Source organism: Malus sylvestris, chromosome 10 (genome assembly GCF_916048215.2).
Source record: "Malus sylvestris chromosome 10, drMalSylv7.2, whole genome shotgun sequence".
NCBI lineage: Eukaryota > Viridiplantae > Streptophyta > Magnoliopsida > Rosales > Rosaceae > Malus > Malus sylvestris.
The window spans coordinates 6,579,262-6,598,058 of NC_062269.1; the positions used below are offsets into that span (position 1 = coordinate 6,579,262).

Here is an 18,797-nt window from a genome sequence, read left to right on the forward strand (position 1 = left end):
TTCGGACTTCTCGCTTATCAAGGATTGTCGTGGATGGGTTGAGTCCACATAGAGTTCTTTTTTATGTCTTGAGGCCAAGGACTTTTAAACTGATCTTTAAATTACATGCCCGCCGGGCTTAAGACTTAGATCTAATTTGAACTCTGACGCGATTCAGATCGGATTCAAGTGCTGAAGACTCATTTTCATTATGACTTTGCTAGAAATAACTTGTATATAACTGGGAATATATAACATGTTATTGTGCTTTTAAAAGAAAGAAAAGACAAAGACAGAGCAAAGATAGTCGGGTAAGTTTGAACCTTATCGGCCAAGGCTGAACTTCTTACAAAATCTATCTTTGTGGCTCTGTTAGAGGTCTGAAAGCTTTTAGAGGGGTTGACGGGGGAGAAGAGGATACAAAATGAATCGATACCACCATGAACAAGGTAGCAGAGCTATTACAGGGGTTTGGGAAGGTTTATCCCGAATGGGATGAAGGCTTGTGCTGACTACAGCTTCGTTGAAGGCAAATCTGGCTTGAGCAGAGTTTTGGCTTTTGTTTGTTTGTTTGAGTGTCTCTAATTCTGTCTTCTCTTCCTCCTTTTATAGACGACTTCAGCTTGGGTTCCTGTAGCAATAGCGGTGCCCGAATGCGGTTTGGTGATGACTCACTAGCTTTTTTACATGAATGCCACCAATAAAGTACTTTATTGGGCTGTGTAGTGACTGAATAACCTACCCCCTGTGGTCTTTGAGCAGGTAAGCAGGTGGCCTTTGTAACTTGTGCCCAGCCGAAAGCCTCTTTCCTGCCTCCTAAGTTTTCCTCTGGGCCTTGGGTTTGGGCCGACTTTCTCTCTGGCCTAAAGTTCAGATTTTATCCCAAACAGTGCCCCCTTCAATTGATGTTAAGGTTGGGATCCCAAGCGCCAACATTAAATGAATAACAGCATGCGTGCCCTTTGAGCTTCTTGCGACCTTTAAACTGCCTTCTGGTTCTCTATAAATTCTGGCTTTGGAAACCCTTTTCAAATCATCACCTCTTCTTCATTTTGGTCTTCACCCTTCATCCACCTTGAATCCTTCCGTTTCCCCACTGAGAAATGGGTTCCTCAGGTTTTGAGTGGAGTTTCCTGAAACTCCCCTTTCGTGAGAAAAAAGAAAGTTTTCACCTGATGATTGCTACCTCCAACACCTTTGGTCGATCACCCCTCTACCTCCAACACCCTTGGTCAGGCGGTCTCCTCTTGATGACTGATCTTCCCACAACTTGTGGTGATAAGTCGGGCTTCATCATCATACATGGTGAAGATCTTGTGGGAGGGTCCTCTACCAAGCTCATGTTGGCCGCACAACCCGATCACCTGATTGGGTTTCAACCAAGAAGATAGTGGGAAACCAGTTGAAGACACCAACACTTTCAGAGAGGATCAAATGTAATACATAAGATTTGGTATCTTGTAATCTCATCAATTTGTCGACATGAAATAAGTATTTTTATCTATTTCTGCATCTCTGCCTTCTTTAAATGTTTGGATGAACAAAATACCGTATGTGAATTTCTAAGGTCCGTCTCACTCTGCTCCCTCTTCGATATAGCAATCCCTAACATCCCATAATGTAGGACAATATTTCTTCAAGAATTTTGCATTAATAGGGTGTTTCTGCTCATTGCCTTCGAGGTCTGCTAGATAATCTCCTCCTTTGTTCAAAACCCGACTAATAATAAAAGGACCTTCCCATGTCGGGCTCCATTTCCCGAAGCCACGCAGCTGAGCGCCTAGCGGGAGGACCGCTTTCCACGCTAAATCTCCTTCCTTGAAAGACTTTAACTTCACCCTTTTGTTATAAGCTCGGGCAACAGCAATCTTTCCTTCTTGAATCTGGTTCAAGGCTTCAATTCGGGCTGCATCCAGATCTTCAATACCTTGACACATGGCTTCGATATATTCTGCACTATGCAACCCAAATTGGTTTTGAATTCTTACGGAACTGACGTTGATTTCCATAGGAAGCACTGCATCTTGCCCGAAAGTCAAGGCATAAGGAGTCGTGCCTGTCCCCGCTATTTTAGAAGTCCGGTATGCCCACAACGTGTTCCCTAGCATCTCATGCCACCTTTCTGGACTATCAATCACCATCCTTTTAATAATGTTGACCAAGATCTTGTTGCTAGCCTCTGCTTGCCCATTTGACTGAGGGTAGTATGGACTGGATTGGATCATCTTTATTTTGTACTTGCTTGCAAACTCTTCAACCTCCTTTGAAATAAAAGATGGCCCACGATCCGTTACTATAGTTTCAGGCACCCCATACCTGTGCAGGATCTTGGTCTCAATAAAATTCTTGACCACGGCTGAAGTTATGGATTTTACTGCCGATGCTTCTACCCATTTGGTAAAGTAATCCGTTGCCACAATTATGAAAGTATGTCCCTTACTAGAGGCCGGATAAATCTGCCCGATGAAGTCCATTGCCCATCCTCGGAACGGCCAAGGCTTGACCACTGGATTGAGAGGTACTGATGGTACGTGCTGGAGAGGTCCATGTCTCTGACATTCTTCACATCCGCGGGCATAGGACTTACAATCTTTTTCCATGTCGGGCCAGAAATAACCATACCTTCTGAGTAGCCATCTCATCTTTGTTCCCGCTTGATGTGCTCCACATATTCCCTCATGTACTTCGGCCATTACTCTCATGGATTCCTCTAGGCCTAAGCATTTTAATAGCAACCCATCTGGGGTCTTTCTCAACAGATTTTTTGTCCACAAGACATACTTGGTTGCTTGCTGCCTGTTCTTCTTACTTGTGGGTGAAGAAGGATCTTTCAGATACTGAGTAATAGGTGTCCTCCAATCTTCCACCTCGGTCTCTAGAACCATTACATCCAGACTGAACCTCCGATCTAAGATAGAGGGAAGGTTTCTTGTTTGGATCTCAACATCAACACCATACTTCCTTTCTTGCATTGGCACTCCTGAAGCTAGTTGCGCCATTTCATTGGCTGCCAAGTTAGATCCCCTAGGAATGTGATTGACTGATATCTCAGACTCCCACAAACTCAGCAGTTGTGTTGCTGCCATATAGTACCCTGCCATAGTGATATGTCTGCATTTGAACTCGCCATTTAGTTGATTTATCACTAACTCTGAATCACCAAAGATCTCTACTTCAGTTGCCCCCAAGTCCATCAGGATTTCCAGGCCGATAATCAATGCCTCATACTCCGCCCGATTATTGGTATTTTCTTGATAATCAAGTAGGAATGAATAGTAATGATAAACCCCTTGAGGGTTTATAATCACAATTCCAGCTCCTGCTGCCTTCTGAGTGTAGGATCCATCGAAATATAGCTTCCAAGGTGTAATCCAAAGACCTGCTACTCTCCTTATCTCTTGCTGGATCCAATCTTCTTTGCCCGAAACATCACTTCTTGGTGGGATCCATACATTAGCAACTTCTAAACTTCCCGGGATATTGATTTCCTCGCTTTGAGACTCCTGATGTTCGGTCAGGAAGTCAGCAATTGCCTGGCCTTTGACTGCCCTCTGGGGTATGTACTGAAAACTGAATTCTGATAATGCTAGAATCCACTTCCCAATCCTCCCTACTAGCATAGGTCTTGACAACATATACTTTATCACATCTGTTTTGGCGATAATGTGCACATGACAAGGTAGCATGTAATGCCTTAGCTTGCTGGCAGTAAAATATAGAGCCAAACACAGTTTTTCCACCGGAGAATATCTTGTTTCTACCTCGGTCAGAATTCTGCTGAGGTAATACACAGCCTGCTCTTTTCCTCCTTCATTATTCTGGGCTAGTAGACTCCCAATTGATCTTTCCGATGCAGAAATATATAGTTTCAATGGCTTTCCCCTTTGAGGTGGCACCAGCACTGGTGGGGAAGTTAAGTAAGCCTTGATGTTATCAAATGCCTGCTGGTGGGTTGGCCCCCACTCAAAATTCTCCCTATCCTTCAATCTCAGTAGCGGAGTTAGTGGCTGGATTTTGCCCGCCAAATTGGCAATGAATCTCCTTAAGAAGTTGATTTTACCTAGCAATCTCTGAAGCTGTACTTTGTTGGTAGGTGGAAGTGACTCTAATATTGCTCGAGACTTATTTTTGTCCACCTCCACACCTCTCTGATGCACCAAGAATCCCAAAAAATTGCCCGCTCTTACTCCAAAAGCGCATTTCTTTGGATTCATCTTCAACTTGTGGATCCGCATCCTCATCAATGCTTGCTTGAGGTCCACGAGATGCTGCTCTTCTGTCTTAGATTTCACCACAATGTCATCGATATACACCTCCATGCTTTGGCCAATTAAATCATGAAAAATGGCATTCATTGCCCTTTGATACGTGGCGCCTGCATTTTTGAGCCCGAATGGCATGACCAGATATTCATATGCCCCCACATGACCAGGACATCTAAAAGCTGTCTTATGAATATCCTCTGGTGTGGCGCTATTAATATTCCTATAATCAACACAACACCGTACTGCTTTTGTTATAGCTTTTAAAACGGGTACAATGTTGGCTAGCCACTCTACATATTTGGCTGGTCTAATAAAGCCAGCTTTCACCAGCCTTTCAATTTCTTCTTTGACTTTTTCTTCTATCTCCTTTGACATCCTTCGTGGTGCCTGCTTGACAGGTTTATATCCTTCCCTGATGGGCATTCTATGTTCCACCAAGGCTGGGTCTAATCCTGGCATCTCGGTGTAATGCCAAGCAAAACAATCTTTGAATTCTTGCAAAAGAGAGATAATCTTGGCCCGATCCTCAATCCTTAATAAACCGCTGATTTGAATTGGTCTCGGATCCTCTTCTGTGCCTAGATCAATAACTTCCAATGGATCCTGGACTTCTGGAGGTGGCTTATCAGGTTCTGCACACAAAAATTCAACTAACTCCGGGTTCTCGGGCAGACCGTTTGGCTCGTCTATATCGTAGACGCATTCGGCCATTTGAATGGCCTTATCTAACTCCTCTGTGCAAGATTCTTCCTCATTTTCCTGCTGGCTGGTAGAAACTTTCCCCTGCCACTCCTGCTCTTCTTTATCCAAGAGCTTTTCTTCCTGTCTTCTTCCCTTTCCATACACCAACAGTCTTTTAATCAGGGATCTGACTGCCATGACCTGATCTTTCTTCTTTTGTTCGATCATTGATGGTATAGAGAGTTTGGTATAAGACAGGGTCTCTCCCACTCCTCCTTGGTAAGGAGCATCCCTTGTTCTAGAAGCTTTCGGGCCGTCACCTTGGTAGGGCGGCCGTTCTCATCAGCTCCTAAACATTTCAAAATTCCCACGTTGGGATTGTAGAAATTTTCTTCTGCAACATTAGCTGAGGGGAGGAACGGCCGTGATTCGGCCTCTACCAACTCCCAAAAGCTTGATCCTTCAGTACTTGCCTCGTGGTATACAGCCACTTGTTGATGAAGAGTAGAAGGTATGGCTAAACTTTGATGAATCCAATCTCTTCCAAGTAGGGCCCCGTAAGTGGAAGTGCAGTCTACTACAAAGAACGCCAACATTATTTTCTTGGACCCCAGATCTACCTCCAAAGGTAATATCCCATGAGTCCTGGTGATGGCACCTGAAAAGCTCGAGACTGTAAGGTTTGTGGGAATAAGATCTTCAGTGCTTCTCCCCATCCTCTTCATCTGCTTGGCTGGCAATATGTTAACAGCCGCTCCTTCATCAATCAAAATTCTTTTGAAAGGTACACCTTCCAGATGAGCTGAAACGTATATAGGCTTCAGGTGGTTGGCCAACGAAATACTTGGGCGGCTGAACACCATTTTATCTGTGTAAATCCGTAGGGGACCACCTTTAGGTACTTTTGAGGATTCAACCTTGCCTGAGTCTTCCTCTGTAACTACCTCCACATTGACGTGAGCCATCATCGGCTTAGTTGTTAAATAATCACCTTCCATGGTAGCGGGCTGGTCAGGCCTGGCGCCAAACATGGCGGATAATACATACGTCATGTTGATGTGGAAGTTGCTGGGTTCGAGCAAGTCCTCCTTCTTGCTCCCAATGTGATCCATGAACTCGTCTAACCAGGCCATTGCATCGGCTGGTAGTAAGGGCTCTGGTATCCCTTCCTGTTGTGGTTGATTCATGTCTCCGTACAGCGCTTGCTTTGGAACTTCACCAAACGGATCCAAAGGCAAAAAGGTTGGTCTCCTCTCAGATGCAACAGTTTCCTCATGGGTGGGCCCTGGCCTCCAACCAGGTGTTGGCATCATAGTCAGATCTTCCTGAGCCCTTCTTAAGATCCTATACTTGCCAGGATGTTGGCTTTGTGGCACATGATTCCCCATACCCTCCGTCTTGCCGTTGGCCCTTTCTACTTCCTTCTTACTTCGCCAACGAAGCTGACTACTACTTCCAGATGTTGCCCTCTCTGGCTTTTGATTTTTTGAGGCTTCAGAGGTGATGGGGGTCATCAGGGAATTCATGTAGGCTTTGTGCTGCCTTTGAACCCTTCTGACCATGGATGCTCCCATTGGTCTGGTGGGCTGCCCATCTTTTCCAACTACATACCATTTCCGCCCACGATATGCAGGAGTTGCTTTCTTAACAGGATTAGCTATCCCATCAGTTCTTCTGACTTCCTTCCCCTTTTGGCCATTTTGAAGCTGCTCTGTACTTCTTTGGAGTTTGGCTTCCATGTCCTCTGCCTCGTCAGAAACTTCATAGTTTCGAAACTCGTCAGAAACTTCATAGTTTCGAAATACTTCTGACAACGCCTTGGGTTGGGAATCACCTCCTAAACGTTGAAAAACGCTTCGGGAAGTATTTTTTCTTGTTGCCTGCTTAAGCCTTTCGCGGGCTTCTCTTTTAATTAACTCGTGATCAATAAGGACTCCAGCTGGGGGAATCTCGAGTTCACATTCACACTGGCATTTACTACACATAACCAGCCCTTTGATTATGGCAGCCTTTGGGTACTCGGATGGTTTGCCTATCCCTTCCGTAGGTCGTTTGGCTAGTTTCCCTTCTTCTTCTTCCCTTATAATTTTCCCTTTTCCTTTCTCTGCCCAGGTCATGTTGAGCATGTTTACCGGGGCTTCAGAAAAGGGCAACACAGGGTTGACTATGACTACCTCATCTGGTTGGGTAGTCCTGTGTCTTTCTCCTTTGGGAGGAGCCAAACCTGTCTCATTTCTAGAGCCTAGGGAGGCTTCATTCAGTCTCTGTAGCATTTGAAACAATGTATTCTGTAAATCTTCTGGCATGTTTATCTTTATCTTCAGATCAGAGGGTCCCACCGGGCGTGCCAAAACTATGTTCGTCGCAGGAATCGCCTGGCGGACGAGCACACAGCTCCCCTGGGAGAATGGCGTCGGTTGAGGGTATCTGTCGTACTTCTGCTTTCTTCTCGGGCTCGCTCGGGCAAGCCTTTGTCGGGCAGATCTTGGTCGGGCAAGACACACTTCGGGCAAGGCTCGTCGGGCAGTTCTGAAAGAGAAGGACAGAGTTAATTTGAAAGGGTGCCTTTGTGGGGCCTTAGGTGTAGGCCTTAAGGCTCACAATCAAGATTAACTTTGTCGTGCTCAGGCATGCCACTGCCATCTTCAGTATGGCAGATGTTGAATGGGTGTTAAGCTTTGATTGAATATGTATACGCCCGAGAAACCAAGTTAGATATAACAGGTGCCTTTGTGGGGCCTTAGGTATAGGCCTTGAGGCTTCCTGTCAAACTAAACCAGCGCTTGGATGTATCATATTTGGTCTTTTATGGTTGCCAGAGTTTTATCACTATTATACCTTTAATTATCTGAATCCAAGAGGTAGGACGAACCCAAATGAGTGCCTTTGTAGGGCCTTAGGTATAGGCTTTGAGGCTTCCCATCAGAGTTAATCCTTATACTCGGACCAACTAGACCGCAACATGAAATGAAGCTAAATAGATGCCTTCGTGGGGCCTTAGGTGTAGGCCTTGAGGCTTTCTATCAGAATTCACTCCATGCTTAAGCCTTTTCTACGAATCAAGATATAATAGCAACAAAACGGAGAAATAGATTGATTACTTGCGCCCCAAGTAACTTCGGACTTCTCGCTTATCAAGGATTGTCGTGGATGGGTTGAGTCCACATAGAGTTCTTTTTTATGCCTTGAGGCCAAGGACTTTTAAACTGATCTTTAAATTACATGCCCGCCGGGCTTAAGACTTAGATCTAATTTGAACTCTGACGCGATTCAGATCGGATTCAAGTGCTGAAGACTCATTTTCATTATGACTTTGCTAGAAATAACTTGTATATAACTGGGAATATATAACATGTTATTGTGCTTTTAAAAGAAAGAAAAGACAAAGACAGAGCAAAGATAGTCGGGTAAGTTTGAACCTTATCGGCCAAGGCTGAACTTCTTACAAAATCTATCTTTGTGGCTCTGTCAGAGGTCTGAAAGCTTTTAGAGGGGTTGACGGGGGAGAAGAGGATACAAAATGAATCGATACCACCATGAACAAGGTAGCAGAGCTATTACAGGGGTTTGGGAAGGTTTATCCCGAATGGGATGAAGGCTTGTGCTGACTACAGCTTCGTTGAAGGCAAATCTGGCTTGAGCAGAGTTTTGGCTTTTGTTTGTTTGTTTGAGTGTCTCTAATTCTGTCTTCTCTTCCTCCTTTTATAGACGACTTCAGCTTGGGTTCCTGTAGCAATAGCGGTGCCCGAATGCAGTTTGGTGATGACTCACTAGCTTTTTTACATGAATGCCACCAATAAAGTACTTTATTGGGCTGTGTAGTGACTGAATAACCTACCCCCTGTGGTCTTTGAGCAGGTAAGCAGGTGGCCTTTGTAACTTGTGCCCAACCGAAAGCCTCTTTCCTGCCTCCTAAGTTTTCCTCTGGGCCTTGGGTTTGGGCCGACTTTCTCTCTGGCCCAAAGTTCAGATTTTATCCCAAACAATATTCAATTTTTCGCTAATTTAAATCATATGACTTGTATTTGATACATTTTAAAAGGTAGATTAATATTTTTAATGAGTTTAAGAACTTTTCCTTTTCCTTAACCATAACAATAGGCTATGCTATGTCATGAATGAGAAATAGTATGTACTAGCAAAAATGCCTGCGCGCTGCTGCGGGTGTTTAAAATATTTTGATAATATGTACATACAGAAAATAGAATTTATTGAAGTTAGATTTATATACCTAAGATAGAGATTGGCAGTGTGCAATTCCTCACTGTTATAAAGATAGAGATGCTATGAAAGCTATATTCATGTACAGAAGTTCATAGTATCAAAATTGTTCAAATACGAAAAATAAACACGTTCATATCAGAAGCTTGGCACCGCACATCTACTCAGTGTTTATGATTTTTCCTGGTCAATCTTCTGGTCTTGCTTGTTTGGGAATGACCATCTTTTTCTTGATCATCTTGTTATTTTTTGCTTTGTCCAAAATTTTTCTCTTGCTATATATTAAGAATTAGAATCAATAAGAATTCAAAATAAAAAACTAAAATTTTTCAATCTATTTAACCACTGAATTGATGGAGGAGCGAAAGAGAGAAACAAAAAAAAGGGCCATTATTCAATTATATGGAGAATTACTTGATACGTACAAAAGATTTGAAAATTAAACTAACATTAAAAAAAAAGAAAAAAGAGATGAGATGGAGTGGAAATCACATACCAACATCAAGCTTAAAATTGTAGTGCTATCTGCAATTAGTCTTATCAGGAGCTTCTACACTGGTTGATGTCTCGGTCTTTTACTTAGCTGTATGTACATTGTAGACTTGGGTAGATGAGAAGCAGAAGAAAATAAAAATATAAGTTAAAGTTACAACTTAACTATCTATGTTGATTCATGTCCAACACATACTAAGAATAATAAGAATAGCGAATCATTTTTCATCTCGTGCACTAGTTTGTCATTGTCACTCAAATTCACAAATTCATTTACTCCAAATTTCATAGTTATGGCCAAGGAAAGAATGTTTAAGCAAAAATATGTTTATATGTTTTCCCACCAAACTACCTGTTAAACCTGTTTGTACCATACTTGACCAATCCCGAAACTACCGAGCACTGATCAATGTTATACCGTTAAGGACTCGGAAGAGTTTCCCTCCAACCAAGAGGCCAATCACGGCGCGACACGTGTCGACATCAGAAGCCAATCATAGCTCAACATCGGAAGCCAATCATAACACGACACGTGTCAATGTCAGAACAAAGCTTTTGTTGGCACCATAAATTGGTTTTGCTTCACACTGTTTTGATCAAGAGTGTGTGAAGCTTTTGAGAATTGTGGTTGCCCTCCATTGATGAAGCTCTTATTGGCACCATAAATTGGTTTTGCTTCACACTGTCTTGATTAAGAATGTGTGAAGCTTTTGAGAATTGTGGTTGCCTTCCATTGATGAAGCTTTTGTTGTCACCATAAATTGGTTTTGCATCACACACTCTTGATCAAGACAATGTGAAGCAAAACCAATTTATGGTGCCAACAAGAGTTTCATCAACGGAGGGCAACTACAATTCTCAAACTCTTCACACACTCTTGATCAAGACAGTGTGAAGCAAAACCAATTTATGGTGCCAACAAAAGCTTCATCAATGGAGGACAACTACAAATGCCAAAAGCTTCACACACTCTTGATCAAGATAATGTGAAGCAAAATCAATTCATGGTACCCAACAAAGTTTCAACTCCAAAGCTTCACCTACAAAGCTTCAGCACAAAAACTTCACCTACAAAGCTTTAACTCCAAAGCTTCACCTACAAAGCTTTAACTCCAAAGCTTCACCTACAAAAGCTTCAACTCCAAAGCTGCACCTACAAAAGCTTCAACTCTAAAGCTTCAACACAAAAATTTCATCTACAAAGCTTCAACACAAAAGTTTCACCTACAAAAACTTCACCTACAAAGCTTCAACTCCAAAACTTCGCCTACAAAGCTTCAACTCCAAAGCTTCACCTACAAAAGCTTCAACTCCAAAGTTTCACCTACAAAGCTTCAACACCTAAGCTTCACCTACAAAGTTTCAACACAAAAGCTACACCTACAAAAGCTTCAACACAAAAGCCTCACCTACAAAAGCTTCACCTACAAAAGCTTCCACACAAAAGCTTCCACACAAAAGCTTCCACACAAAAGCTTCAACATAAAAGCTTCACCTACAAAAGCTTCACACACTCTTGATCAAGATAGTGTGAAGCAAAATCAATTCATGGTACCCAACAAAGCTTCAACCTCAAAGTTTCACGTACAAAGCTTCAACACCAAAGCTTCACCTGCAAAGCTTAAAAAAAATTATATATATATTTCTTCAGAAATTCGAAAATTCAAAAATTCAGAAATTCAAAAATTCGGAAATTCAAAAATTCGGAAATTCAAAAAAAAAAAAAAAAAAAATCGGAAATTTGAAAAAAAAAGAAAAGAAAAGGAGGCACTTTACTTTAGGCCTAACAACTTTCATAACAAATATATATGAAGGAGGAGTTTTGGGCTACCACTTAGAAAGGAAAATGGTGAAGTTTTGTTACTTTGGAAACTTGGCTAGTAGCAAGACACCTCATTCGTCAAATCCCTCGACCGGAGACTTGGGGGACTCCTACCATATGATACTGCACTTTGATACTCGGAAGTCTCACGACCACTCAGTGACTTGGATTTTTCAAGTCTCCAACCGAGAAGTTTTCCTCACTCGGGAAATTAAGGGAGCACTACCTCAACCTACATGCTTCACTCACAAAGCTTCAACATACAAGCTTTAACAAAAGAAAAAATTCAAAGAAATTAGTGAAGAATGCTTTGGTGTATTTAACACAATACGTTGAAATGAAGCAAAGCTTATTTATTGATATCTCCGATAAGTTATAAATATGTACATATATATGAATCAAAATAAACAAACAAGAGGAAGCCTTCACAAAGGTTGCTCAGGAGAAGTCTTAGCAGTCGGCAGAGCCCTAGAAAGAGAATGAACCAGAAGGTGATCATTCGGAGCCTCAGTACTGGCCAGAACCCTAGAAGGAGGAGGCACTGGAGGTTGATCATTTGGAGCTTCATTACGCGGTACAACCCCAGAAGACGAAGGCAATAAATGCCTTTGGAACAAACCCATAAACCTCTGATGATTAAGTAAAATCTGACCATCAGATTCCTGCAGCTGGTCAAGCTTCCTCTTCATGTTTGTAGCATAGTCATGTGTGAGCTTGTTTAATTGTTTATTCTCATGCTTGAGCCCTCTGATCTCTTGTTTGAGACTTATCACTTCAGCCGCCAATGATTCAACTTGACGGGTTCGAGCAAATAGGCGTTGGGCCATATTAGACACATAACCTGCACACTAAACACTGAAAGTCAGATAATCCTTAACAGCCAACTCATCAGATCGTTTGGAAAGTAGTCTGTTATCTTTGGGAGTGAGAAAGTTCTTGACCACCATCGCAGCGGTCATATCATTCTTCATCATAGAGTCCCCAACGGTAAGAGGACCAGTAGGGGATAAGAAGGATGGGTGCCATATGTTGTCTTAAGGAGGCATGGCTGCCTCTTCACCAAAGTTCAAGTCAAAATGATGGTCAGATGGGCCAGACATTTTCAGAAATGATGAAGGAGAAATGAGGTCCAATAAATCTCTGAAGTACGAAAATAAGGGGAAAATTCCTACAAGCAATAACTATCTGAACGTACTTCTTGCACACAATTGGTGCCCATATAAAAGTAAGGGCAGCGGGCCGTTTGTTCAAAAATCGAAGATGCACCACTCTCCGGATTTCGAGAAGCAGATTTTCCTAAGTAAAATATGTCGACAATCCCCACATGCAACATCAGCTCCTCGGGTACCACAGATAACTTTGCCAAAGATCTCTGACAAAGTTTAGACACATAAATTTTGAAGGTCCAACTACCCTACCATTACCCATAAGGGTAATAGAACAGCACCACTGCTTGATAACTGGAAAGTCCTTATGTGTGTCAACCTCTGTGCTCATTGGCATGGCAAACTTGCAAAAATGCCCAACCTCTGTGCTCATTGGCATGGCAAACTTGAAAAAATGCCCAACAGGATTACTTTCTCAAAAATCGAAGAGGCACCGCCCCTCGAATCTCGAGAGCCAGACTCCCACCAGGATTACTTTCTCAAAATTTGAAGAGGCACCGCTATCTGAATCTCGAGAGCCAGACTCCCACCAGGATTAATTTCTCAAAAATTAAAGAGGCACCGCTCTTTAAATCTGGAGAGCCAGATCCCCAATAGGATTGCTTGTTCGAAAACTGAAAAGGCACCGTTCTCCAAACTTTGAGAGCCAGATTTCCTTGGATAAAATTTGTCTACAATCTTTACACGCAACATCAGCTTTCCAAATACCACAGACCATTTTTTCAAAGTGCTCTAACAAAGTTAAAACACGTGAAGCTTGCAGCTCCCACTACACTGCTATGACCAAGAAGGGTAAATGAATAACATTACTACTTGTTGTTGAGGGAACTCCTATATATCTCTACCGTCACCCTCCACGGACAGGCAGACCTGCAAAAATGTTTAACCATTCCTCATATCTGATAGGGCACTCCCAATGAAGCCTCTCGAAATACTGAGCTTCCTTTCCCCCGATAATACCTCTGCAAACAAGCCACACCAGAGCAAGAGTATGTTATATCATCAAGGTTCAAAGTAAAAGTATCCCATATCATGCTTTTTCCCTATCTTTTCCTTTGCCCTTGCTTTTACCTGCAAGACAAGGAGAAAGAAAGCAATCAGTCGGCATCTGAAATCAAACTTCCGATCTAGAACTGATTGCCCGGAACCTTTGCCTGGGTGCTAATCTAGCATTGCTCTCAAGTACTCATCCTCAACTGTTGTCAAGGTCACGAATCATTTCGACAAATACTTCAGAACAGTTGATACGATATTGGCTCTTTACACTGAAGCTGCCAAGCATGGATGAGTCGCTAAGAAGTAGTGCTCTGAAGGACCATTCAAATGCAAAGGTTGTGCACCACTTCTGCGATGCAAAAGATTGAAGCAGAAGGTTCAATGATGAGCTAGAACATATCACTATAGCACGATGCCCTACCTGCAGAACCGCATAATCCAAACGGATGAGTCTAAGTCAAATCCAAGCTCGGCATGGCTGCCTTATCTGAAGAGCTCAAGAAACTTCAACAACCTTTCGCTAGCAACGTCGCCAAAGAGCAAAGCCTCGCCATACCACATCCACTACCTTGTCAACAACAAAACTATCCCATTTCATCAAGGTCGAACGAACTCTTGATTTGATGGACTTGTTTTGACCTTCAAATTCATGAGTCAGCCTTATACTCTGGAGGAAACTAGAAAACCCTCCAACCCAGTTCAAGAATAAGTTTGTGGAAAGTTATTTCTTCAAAATCAAAAGTTTCTCATATCATATCTTCTCATTTTTCTTCTCTTTATCCTTTATGCTGCTTGCAAGATAGGGAGAATGAGAACAATCAGCCGGAACTTGAAATCAAACTTTTGATTTGGGACTGATTGCTTGGAGCTCTGATTGCTTACCTTGTCTGTCACCTCTTTCGGCAGATCTTCTAGCTCGGCGACTTGGGGGACTCCTACTAAATGGTTTGTATCGCACTTGACCAAGCCTGAAACTACAAGTAAGGTTCAAGTGAAATTGATACATTACCTTGTGCATCTCCACCGGTTAAAAATACCACCCCTGGATGAAGGAAGAGTACTTCCAGAGAAGATGCCACATCTACCTATGCGACAGATAAGGCAAGTGAAGACGATACCACACTTCGGTACTTAGAAGTTTCGTGATTACTCAGCGGCTTGGATCTTGCAAGTCCTTAACCGAGGAACTTCCCTCACTTGGGAACTTAGGGGAGCATTGTTTGTACCATACTTGACCAATCCTGAAACTACAGAGCACCAACAACATTATACCATCAAGGACCCAGAAGAGTTTCCCTCCAACCAGGAGGCCAATCACAGCGCGACACGTGTCGATATCAGTAGCCAATCATAACGCAACACGTGTCAACATCGGAAGCCAATCACAACACGACACGTGTCAATGTCAGAGCAAAGCTAGAAACTCTCGTCTATAAAAGGAGATCATTCTCCCACAATATTGCCTAATGTCATTTGTACTAAATCATTTACTAGTACTCACTAAATGAGGGCTTGAACCTATGACTTGTGTAAACCCTTCACAATTAATGAGAACTCCTATACTCCGTTGACGTAGCCAATCTGGGTGAACCACGTACATCTTGTGTTTGCTTCCCTGTCTTTATCCATTTACATACTTATCCATACTAGTGACCGGAGCAATCTAGCGAAGGTCACAAACTTAACAATTTCTGTTGTACCAAAGTCCTCACTGATTTTGTGCATCAACAAAACCAAATCCAAACGTCAAAAATAAGAAATAAATACCTTCGTCAAACCTCTTGGGCTTCAAGTCCACCGACTCCACCCCAATACTCTGTGGCGCCGCAGAAATTCTTCCACCTTTAGTAGCCTAGATCATGCATGTATCAATATAAATACGGAAAAGAAAATAAATGCAATTTATTAGAACAAAGAATTTGGGATCAACAAAGTTTGGAGGCCAATAAACAGCAACTGAGGACAATTTTTCATTTCGCTACATTGAGAGGGGAACCCAAACCTAATATTAAAAAAACAAAATATTCAGTATAATGCAAACGATTCAATATGTAGTATCAGTTGAGGATGCATAATTCAAGGCTTTAAAGCATTGAGTATGACACCAAACTTGTTGGTATGGCACAACTAAGGATGCAAACTTTGTCCAACTAAGCAAGGGGCTTGATTTTGGAAAGACGGCTAGAATGAACAACAATGTATTCACTTAAAGTAAATGTGCCTGGAAAACTCTACTCGTAGTTTACAAATATGCAATTCTCAAAGCTTAATCATATAAAATCATATATATATATATATATATATATATATATATATATATATATATATATATTATGTATATAGTAGATATTATTGCTGACCTTCGGCAGAAGTAGAGTTCAGTGTGATAAACTGAGGTATATTTGACCTTTACCCTCATTTCCATGGCCTTAGGTGGAGCAACCTTCACCTTCTCCATCACCAACAGCTTCCTTACTTCCCATCAGTGTGATAAACTGAGTATTAAATCTCTATAAAGACATGCGAAATGAATAACAATGGACATAGCGGGCAAAGATGCTGATTGGTGTTCATAAAAAAGATATTTTAATTTTAATTACCTTGTATTTGAGAAGAGGTTCAGAACTCTCTTCAATTTCTTTTGGTTCTGGTTTGGCTTCAGGCCTAGCCTCCATTGTTGCCATTGACAGAAGACGAGCTCTTAGGAATAGAAGTGGACATGAATGGAGCTTGATATGATCTAATTATGAAAACATATACCAATCAAACATAAAATTTAAGGTGCATGGACGAATTTCTCCTACGAAATGATCTAAATATGTTGAGAAGAATATACATTTTTACATATTTTCTCGACAACCAAACAACATATTTTGTCACCGGTGTTTAGACAGAAACAAGTCGTCGAAATTTGAAGACCAAAGCCCTAAAACCTTAACACATAAGATCGATTCAATTAAGTGTGAGAGAATTTGTAGAATTTTATATGTTAGTTTGAGGGTTTGAGTTTGTTTTCTTATTTTATGCAAAGAAAACTTCAATCAAATGCCAAATAACTCACTATCTTACCTAAAGACAAATAGGTGAGAGAGCTTTTGGGTAAAAGGGTCGGAGATGGTTTGAAGCTGGAATTTGCTGATGCTAGGGTGAGTCAAGATGTTGTTGCAGTCTGGTTGTCAGCCGACGACCAAGATTTCTTCATGGGTTTTCTGTCCAAATGGGTTTGTAGTGTGGCTATGGTTGAGATTTGTTGAGGATGAAGCGGTTAGTGAGTGAGAGAGAAACGACGATTGTGAAAGAACGCATAGGTGTGGAAAATGATGATTATGAAGGGAATTGAGGGGCGAGATTGATCACACTTGTTGGAATCGAAGGCGAGATCGTGACCGGGATGTAGGGAAGCATGCGAGGGGAAGTTATGAGAGAAAATGGAAACAAAAGGGTAAAACAGCAATGAAAGACACGTAATGATGAAAGACATCTAGAACAATCAAAGCCAAAGCAAAAAGGATGAAAGACATGTAGAACCAAAAGGACAAAACAATCATATTACTGTAGAAACTCAGCATTAAAACGAAGAGGAAGAAAAAAATAAAGGGCAAATTCGTCAAATCACTATTAATGAACAGTAACCGAAACTGAGTTTTAGTATATATAATTTATATGACGTTAGGAAATTTGACAAATGACCTATACAACCAAAAAATACTAGAGAGCACATATTTATCAAGATTTTAAGAGACACTAGATGCTAGTCAGTGACGGACTAAGACCTAGTACCTAGGCGGCTAGGCGGGAGCTTAGGCAGACTAGGTGGATTAAGTAAATTTATTATAGCTCGTATAAATAAATGTATGTTTATACTTAAAAAAATACATAATTGTATTGTGATACATAAATTATAAAATAAAATGACATAAATTATAAAGTATTAGAACATATTGAAAATATGGGGAACAAGCATATGATAAATGTTTATCCAAGTATTCAATAAGTGTCTTACAATTTATTGAAAAATAAAAATAAAATACAAATTGATAGTTATCTATTTTTTGTCTAGGTGAGAGTCGTGATCTAGCCGGGTGTCTAGGCGGACTTAGGTGGGCGCCTAAGCAGATTTATGCGCCATTTCTTAATATTCAATGCCTAGAGATTACTCGAGCTGTGATCAGCCGCTTAGCACCTATGCGGGGCCTAGTCGGAAATTTTTAGAATAGTATACCATTTGATATGATAAGTTATGATAAATATATATATATATATATATATATATATAGAGAGAGAGAGAGAGAGAGAGAGAGAGAGAAAGAGAGAGAGAGAGAGAGAGAGAGAGACAGAGAGAGAGACAGAGAGAGAGAGAGAAAGAGAGAGACTGATCTAGTATATAGCACTAGGGGTGGAAAAAATTCCCGAAAATCCCGAACCAAACCGAAAAAATCCCGATCCCAAACCAAAAATTTCTCAAACCGAATTTCCCAAAATTTCGGTACGGGATTCGGGGTTGGCTTCTTGATATTTCGGGAATTCCATACCGATCCGAAAATATATAATATTAATTATTATATATATTTATACATATATTATTCTTTTATAATTGATGCTAGTAGTTTCTAATTCATGCTTTGCAACCTGGAATGCCCTACACCTTGCATATCATTCATGTTTTGTTTGATATTCATTTGGATTTTATTATTGCAATTGCCATGGCTGATGATTTCAGAAGGCTTGATTCTTTTGTCTCTCAACAGATTGCAAAAAGGGTTTAATTAATTTGAATTTTGACTCTGATAAAAACAGTCAAGCATGCCAATGTTCGATTAAATGGTAGTGTGAATGAAATGACATTCCTAGTTCATGAATGTGTTCTTAAATTATATATTTGAAGAACAATTCATAATTTCATATTTCAATTTGGGATTCCCGATTTGTCCCAAAATCCCGAAAAAATTTCAGGATTCCCAAAAATTTGGTTTGTGATTGGTCTTCAAATTCCCGTCCCGAAAAATTTTGGTTTGGGATTCGGGATACTAGTTTCGGTATGGTATCCCATACCGAACCACCCCTATATAGCACCATAACTAAAGGACATCCCAATATAGATTCAAAAGCAAAGGACAGACTGATTAGTGTACCATATATTTTAGTGGTTTTATTTTAGAGAAGTGTTATTGACAC

At 41.2% G+C, this 18,797-nt stretch overlaps 1 long non-coding RNA gene across 1 annotated transcript; it reads right to left on the minus strand.

The window, feature by feature from the left end:
- Positions 1 to 9,055: 9,055 nt before the first annotated feature.
- LOC126585728 (uncharacterized) lies at positions 9,056 to 16,105 on the minus strand. Its single transcript, XR_007610631.1, has 5 exons — positions 15,983 to 16,105; positions 15,733 to 15,843; positions 15,390 to 15,474; positions 9,643 to 9,747; positions 9,056 to 9,421 (listed from the first exon to the last, which is right to left on the minus strand). It is a non-coding gene; the product is annotated as an uncharacterized LOC126585728 (long non-coding RNA).
- Between the last annotated feature and the right edge of the window lie 2,692 nt (positions 16,106 to 18,797).